This window comes from Protopterus annectens, chromosome 2.part2, assembly GCF_019279795.1.
Source record: "Protopterus annectens isolate FY-2018-M chromosome 2.part2, PAN1.0, whole genome shotgun sequence".
NCBI lineage: Eukaryota > Metazoa > Chordata > Ceratodontiformes > Protopteridae > Protopterus > Protopterus annectens.
Genome location: NC_056730.1, coordinates 448,899,399 through 448,907,890, shown reverse-complemented (window position 1 = coordinate 448,907,890; position 8,492 = coordinate 448,899,399).

The following is an 8,492-nucleotide window of genomic DNA, read 5'->3' as shown; positions in this document are numbered from 1 at the left end:
TGCGTTAGTATGGGTCAATATCTCTTAACTACTTCTTTCATTATATTAACATTACTAGTATAGGTAGTGGATAATATTATTTTATTTCTTTTGGAATTTTCAGGAGTATTATGTCCTACTACTCTTCCTGAAAAATATGGTTTTCCTTTTGTTTCCCTTAATAATGAAACCTCATTAAGTACACCCTCTTTATCTCTGTTCTTATAACCACTTTTCTTAATTTTTTTGCTAAGCTCATCAAGTTCATTATAAAATGTATCTTATTCTGCTGTTAATCGGGATACTCTGAGAGCTTGCCCCTTTACCACGTTTCTAAAAACGTGGTGTGGGTGCATGCTTTCACGATGAACATATGTATTTCTATAATAATTCTTTCTATATACCTTTGTCAACCATTCTCCATTGAGATTTCTTTGTACCCTGACATCAAGAAAATCCATAGTGGTAGTTGAAAATTTTAAATCAAATTTGAAAAAAGTAGCACTTTTATTTAGTGTATCATGAAATTTAATTAATTCCTGCTCTGTGCCATGCCAGAGAAAAAACAAATCATCTACATAATGTTTATAGAACATAACTTGTGGCCATTCATTACCTAATATATATTTTGTTCCCAAGTAGCCATAACTATGTTAGCATAGCTATTTGCACTGGGGGTGCCCATGGCCATTCCCTCCATTTGATGATATAGCTTATGGTCAAATGTCATTATGTTATTAGTAGGATCACCTCCATTAATAGACATAATCATTTGATGTGAGTCCCTGCATAAGTTGTTTCTTTCACTAAATATTCCCTTAACATCTCTATGCCCAAATTATTGGGTATGGAGGTAAATAATGAATTCACATCCATTGTTACTAGAAAAATGTGACCTTTCATATACCTATTCATTTTAACGTGGTCAAATAAATCAACCAAAAATTGGTTTGTGTCACTCAAGATGGTAGTATTATTATTAATTAAGTGTCTAAGTTGTTTTTCTACATACATGGATATAGGCTTGGTAGGCCAGCCCCTCCCTGAGACAATAGGTCTCAAGGGGGGATCGCTGGATCTTTATGTACCTTTGGAATCCCATGTATAATTGGTATTGTAGGATGAGGTGTTATAAAATAGTTATATAAATCATAAGTTATCCATCTATCCATTAAACAAGCATATAACAATTCAGCAACTTTATATTTAATTATCTCCACTTTATGCGTATCAATGATGGCATATACATTTCTATCTGAGAACATGGATTTAATTTTGCTATCATAAAAATGCTTGCCCATTATTACAGTGGGGCCTCCTTTATCAGCCCCTTTAATTACTATACTTTCATCACTTTGTAATGACTTTAATGCTTCATGTTTGCCCTTAGTTAAATTATTAACCTTAGGTTCTGACTTTTCATTATTTAATCTAGCATGCAATTCATTTTCACTTAAATTCATAAACACATCTATCATAGGATGATTCGAGGGCATAAATGCACTAGGTCTTTTCAGAGAATTTTTATCATGATTACCATGGTCACCAAACATCAGTTTTAATTGTACATTTCTAGAAAATGTTTTAATGTTTATAATACTATCTGTAAGCTCTGACTGTTTTGAAGGGATGAATGACAAACCTTTATTTAAAAGACTCACTTCATTTTGTGTCAGAGACTTAGAAGAAATGTTCCAAATTAACTGGTCTTCCATTGAGAATATGTCCATTGTTTTTTCGCAATTCGTTTCTCCGGAGATTCTTGTCGGTCCTTTTGCTTGAAACGCCCCTTGCTCATAGATCTGCCCCTCATTTCCATCGTGTGCGTATGTGGCAATTTGATGGGTAACAACTGAAAAGATGAATGAGCAGGGACAGTGGAGCATGTCGGTTGATTTAAATGTTAGTTAAATCTTTTACTTCAGTTGATATTCCATCCGTTCTTGTCGGAATAGGTGTAGTACTTACATTTATAACTTCTGGTTCCTGTATGTTAGGCAATACAAGTGTATTGGATGGTAGAACAGTATTCTTAGGTCTTGCACCCAACAATTCATGTTGGGTTAAGGCTGTTTTCAATTTGGATTGGGTTGTTGCTATGGGTTCAGTACATCTCTCATCTCTTAAGGTAGAAAGTTCTTGTTCACGTATTCTCTCCTGTGCCCTAGGCCACACGAAAACGTGGCCTTCCTCAAAATCTTTATGATCTCTCTCAAGTTTGTTTAATTTTTGCCTAAGCAACTTCTTTTCAAATAACAATGCAGACTCTGAGATAGATGATAATTTACTGTGTACCCCCAGTGCAAATAACTATGCTAGCAAAGTTATGGCTACTTGGGAACAAAAATATATATTATGTAATAAATGGCCACAAGTTATGTTCTATAAACGTTATGTAGATGATTTGTTTTTTTTCTCTGGCATGGCACAGAGCAGGAATTAATTAAATTTCATGTTACACTAAATAAAAGTACTACATTTTTGAAATTTGATTTAAAATTTTCAACTACCACTATGGATTTTCTTGATGCCAGGGTACAAAGAAATCTCAATGGAGAATAGTTGACAAAGGTATATAGAAAGAATTGTTATAGAAATACATATGTTCATCATGAAAGCATGCACCCACACCACGTTTTTAGAAATGTGGTAAAGGGGCAAGCCCTCAGAGTATCCTGATTTACAGCAGAATAAGATACATTTTATAATGAACTTGATGAGCTTAGCAAAATCTTTAAGAAAAGAAGTTATAAGAACAGAGATATAGAGGGTGTAGTTAATGAGGTTTCATTATTAAGGGAAACAAAAGGAAAACCATATGTTTCAGAAAGAGTAGGACATAATAATCCTGAAAATTTCAAAAGGAATAAAGTTATTATTCACTACCTATACTAGTAATGTTAATATAATGAAAGAAGTAGTTAAGAGATATTGGTCCATACTAGGTTCATAGGTTAGTACTAAGCTAACTGCCATTGTGAGCCATTTTAAGCCTAGCCAATTATCACCTGTGATATTCAAACCCTGTACCTTGTATTTGTAAGGCAAACACCTTAACCATTAGGCCACCCTCCCAACATAAGAACCACAAATACGTGAAATCGTGGAAGAAGAACCAATTTTTTTATTTAAGAATCAGAAATGTCTGAAAAGACTTTTATGCTGTGGCCCAAAAAAGATGGATAATTTAGGGGAGCATTACGGTACCACACCATGCACTAAATGTAATCAATGTACATGGATAGATACATTGAATAGATTTAAACATCCCAATACTGGTAGAGAGTACAATTTAAAGGTAAAGGCAAATTGCCATGCTGCTCATATCATATATCTAGCAATTTGTGAAATTTGTTTAAGTTACTATATTGGGAAGACCAACAGAGAGCTGAGATTTAGAATAAGGGAGAATCTCTTAGGTATTAAAAATAGACATGTAAATAATGCCTTAGCCAAACATGTAGTGAAGAAAGGAGAAGCACACATTTTTAAATTTATGGCAGATGAAATAGTTAATGAAAATGAAAGAGGGGGTGATCATGCCAATAAAACAGAGACATCAGAGGCACGATGGATAATATGACTACAAGCTGATCGCAGTAGTGGTCTTAACGATAGAGTACCCCTTAAACCCATTCTTAAGAATAGGGGCATACATAAATAATGTGTCTTTTATATGTATATATTTTTGTATATATTCTGTTACAAGCTGTAACTTATGTGTGTGTGTGTGTGTGTGTGTGTGTGTGTGTGTGTGTGTGTGTGTGTGTGTGTGTGTGTGTGTGTGTGTGTGTGTGTGTGTATATATATATATATATATATATATATATATATATATATATATAGATATATATATATATATATATTCGTACATTCTTATACATTTATATTAGGTATTGAATTATTAGTAACTAATGGATTTTTAGTAATTAATGAATTTTAGTAAAAAAATTTACTTTAGAATAAGTTTTATAACAACAATTTTACATAATTTGTATATAAGTGAATTGCTTTTGATTTATTTACTTTGTTGATACTATATTATTTTTTCTAGCTATATATAGAGACAACTAAGAATGCATATATATTAGCTGAGATACCTTTAAGAGAAATGTGAGGGAAACTTGGTTAATTAGGAATGTTTTAATTGCTTTAATTGTTTTATATAAAAGCATCCAATGAAGATGCATTTTATTGTAAGGTCTGAGGAAGTGAGTGTAATGCTCATGAAAGCGCTAACCGAATAAACTATTTGGATTTATTTTGTTGGATTTATTTCTACATTGAACCCCTACACTTGTGTAGGAACCCTGGAAGTTTTTTGTGTTGTTGACTATTTTTCATTTTTCTGGGGTCATTTAATCCAAGCTGCATTCATTTATTTTGTGTGTGGAATACAAGTCTAAGATAATTTACATAAGAGCAAGATAGTTCTGTGAGTTGGATGGTCAAGACAAAAATGCTTTTTAATCTCTGGTTCTCTCTGTTTAAATTGAAATTGCAGTTCTGATTCACAGTACATCATTCTTCCCATATTCCTGGGGTTCCCAGGCTACACATTAACTACATTTACATTTTTAACATCTTGTGTTATCTTGCAGCTGGCCAGGAAGCATAGCAATAAAAATACATTTGCATGTTTAGATCTAGCAATTTAATTCTTGGTTAAAACAATAGAAAGAATGTCTTCATCTTGCCAGGCTGGAGCCGACTTTAGATCAAAGGGTCACAGCATGCTTTTACTAGGTCAGTAGAGTGCACTACTGTCACATTTTTCCAGTTCCACATGTAACACTATTTCTTTACATTTAAGACAACACGCCTGTAGTTTACATTCATATTTGCAGATGACAGAATTATCTATACAATTCTATCTGGCTAGGCTGGCAGCCTTCACCTATCTTCACCCAATCTTTACAACTCCTATCATTGAGTAGTAATACGTTTAGATTTCCTTGGTTTTGATTTGCTATGTTGGAAGTACCTTCAGTTTGGCACTGCCTAAAAAAGGCACTATGGAGGAGCACGATGTTTACTTAATATTCAAAAGCCTAGAGAGGAGTGGTGCAGACCATCCCTGGCAAAGCAGCGTGGTCTGTTGACCCTCTCCTTCCATGCTTACAAATATTGCACCCCCTTAGAATATCACCAGAAACTAAGCCAATTATTAAAGTCAATCCTCTTTTGTTCGTATTGTGGCATCATCCTTGGAGAAGGTAAGATGTTGCTCAATACTAACCTCATACCAGCCTGAGACACATATTCTGAGAGCTCTATGATGTCTCTCTTCATATAATTCAGGGAGGTACATCTTAGGTCATTTAAGCCCATATGTGCTATGGCTGAGACATATTTGTAATTGTGATCCAATGACCTGAATACATAAGCAATGTGGTGGATCCTAGCCCCTGATAAGCAACTGACCATGACTTTCTCTTTACTCAGCCTGGTGAGAGGGACACACTGTGTCTAATGATGGAGTCTCCAATGACTAGAATGTTGGATTGTGTTATGACTTGCCTTATGGGCTTAGAGGTAGCGGCTCCATGAGATGTACCTCTATGTGTTAATGCAAGTGTTCTTTTGAAAGAGAGCATTTGGGGCTGCTGAGGATATTTGTTGTGCGTACTTCATCTGGGAGGTCATTGTAATTAAGGAAGGTTACATTTAATTGCCTCAGCAAATGAGGATTGACATGTCTGCTTTGAATTGTGCATGATGGGTGTAGCATGTGTACTACTGACAACCTTATTGATATTAGCAGTACTTTTATGTGAGAGCTTTGCCTCCAGTGGTATTGTGTAACTACTTTTCTCACATAAAATATCAGTTTGTTTGAGAATTAACTGGTTGTCAGTAAACATGAGGCAATTTCTTCATTGCCTCAGGATGTCCATATTCACCAAGCCAGTAACAGAGACAGTTGGAAAGTTCATATCCATGGCAACAGACCTTTTTTTATTGATTAGATAGTTGGAGTGAGAATGTCAATTACTGTCAGGAGTATCTGGCTTGCAGCTATGGGGTCAGTGCTTATCACTGCAAACTAGTTGTCCTATGTGACAACTAGGTATTGGAGAAATTTCAATTGTGCTTTTACAGGAACAATGTCACTCAAGTTGTCTGAGTCTGTATAGAGCACTGCCAAACACCTGAGGGAAAACTAATATGTAGACCCTGAAAAATTTAAGGTTGAAGTATTTAGGCAGATATTCTGAAGTTAGAAACAAATCAAGCAGTACTTACTGAAAAATAAAGAATTAGCTTGTCAAGAATGATGAAAAGAGGAGAGTCGCATGAATGGCTGCTGCCTGGCTACTACTAATGCTGGTCTCAGCACAGCTTTAATCTGTTGGGATACAATGCTCCTTTCCTTCATCTCTCACCAGAAGCAAAATGTTAGCACCAATCTCAAGATGAGAATTTGGCCACAGCCTGTTTGGTGATCCACAGTCTGGTCTAAGATGAACTAAGGGTCAGTAGGCTTGTAGCCTTTTCCTGGTGGATGCCTTGAATATCAACCAGACCAATCAGGAACATTAAGCACAGACATTCACTCTCTAACCAGAAACAGTCAGAAATCAATGCACTCTTCTCCTTCTCTCACCAGGACCAGAATATAAGCCCATATTTCAAGCTGTCACCTATAAAGCAGTTATTAGGCTATCTGGTGATCAGCAGTCTTCAGGAAATAAGGTCCCTGCACTCCTTCTCTCACTAGGAGAAAACAGAAGCACTAATCCAAAGATGACTACTGAGAGGCAGAATGCGAGCTCTCCAATAAGTGGTGGTCCTGCAATAGATGTTTTAAGGTAAGATGAAAAAAAAACAGCAGTTTATCCTAAACACTGTACTGTGCACTAAGCAATTCGATATGAAAGTGGGTAACTTAAGTCACTATTAAAGGAAAACTCTACCCTAAAACTAAAAAAACTGTTTTTCCACTCTCTGTTTTGTGACCTATTTTAACACCTCAAAATCACTCTGTTTATTTGTAATTTTAGCCTGTTTTCCACAACATGGCTAGAAATGAGGCTTGCTATATCAATGTGATCTTGTGCTCCCTCAACCCTTTCTCTTTCCCATAATGCTTTATATGACTCATGCCAGACATAAAGAAGTAACTTTAAATTCTCATCCCATTGACATATAATGGGATTTGGGAGGGTCACTGTTATTTTCTTTACCTTCTGTAAAAGGACTGCTTCTTTTCTGTCTCTAATCACCCTCATTTGTTTGGTTCAGACCTTGTTTTACACTATACTTAGAAGTAATCCAGCTACAGCCAGAAAAGTAACTAAATTACAGGTCTTTGTTCTGTGTTTTCTTTTGTAGTTCAAGAGGATTTGAAAGTACCCTCCACCACATTACTGCAGAGGTGTTGAAACTGTCACTGCACTTAAGAGACCCTTGCAGAATCAATTCCTCAGACTACAAAAGAAAACTCTGAAGAAAAGTTTCATATTATGAAGTTTTCAGAAACTCAAAATTGAAAATAAATCTCCCCATGTCCCAATGTATGGGACTGCATACCTCACAACCCCTGCAAATTATATATACCAACTCGAAGCTCACACTACAGTGAGGGGAAAAGGGTAAATTCCTTGATCCCCACTGTACTGCGATCTTCATAGAAATGCTTTAATGGGGAATTTGTAGTGCAATTTTGGAGTTGGTATATAAAATTTGTAAGGGTGTGGAGGGCTTGCCTCCCTGTAAAAATGTAGATTTTATTTTTCTGTTTTTACAATCGAGTTTTCAGAAACTCGAACATATGGTCTAGATAATATAACATAACTCTCTCTCTATATATATTTTTTGTGTTCAAAGCTATCCAGACCTTGGTGTAGTAGAGGGAAGTCCTACTGCTTATCAGTGGGAGTGATGAGCATTGTACTGCCTATCTAACACTAGAGAAGTGGTTTCCAGCTCTGAAATTGTAATTTTATTAGTTACTTTGGGCTGATTTCTATCCCTTCAACTTTCTGGCTTAAAAACACGTGTTTGCATGTTTTTCGCATCGTGCAGCACCGTGGGGCTACGGTTAAACTATTCCAGGTGCCAGAAAGTCTGCTCTTCAAATTTTCCCTTAGAACTAGCGGGTTTCTCAGTAGTAGCATTACAATCTGAACCCTTGTGACTAGCACTTGCTCTAGAACCTGCTGGAAAGCACTAGGAAGCTCTAAACTGATAAAAGCACTCAACTTTCCATGTTAATAAGGAGAAATTAATCATAGGCACTAAACAGCCTATAATTGCAAAGTACCTTGCAAAGGTAAGGGAAAACAGCTCTTGTACTTACAAAAAAGCACCTAAACAGGCATGTCCAAGGGTCAGCTTCCAGTGATTTCTCCTGTCAACCTGGTGAATTTGGGCATATTGGGGCAATGCATCAACTGCCTCATGTACACAGACAACCCTCTCCTCCTAACACCCAACACTACAACCTGCAAGAGATGCACTTACATAGCCAAACTGGATGCATAGCTCTCTCCACCCATGACTGTGCTATA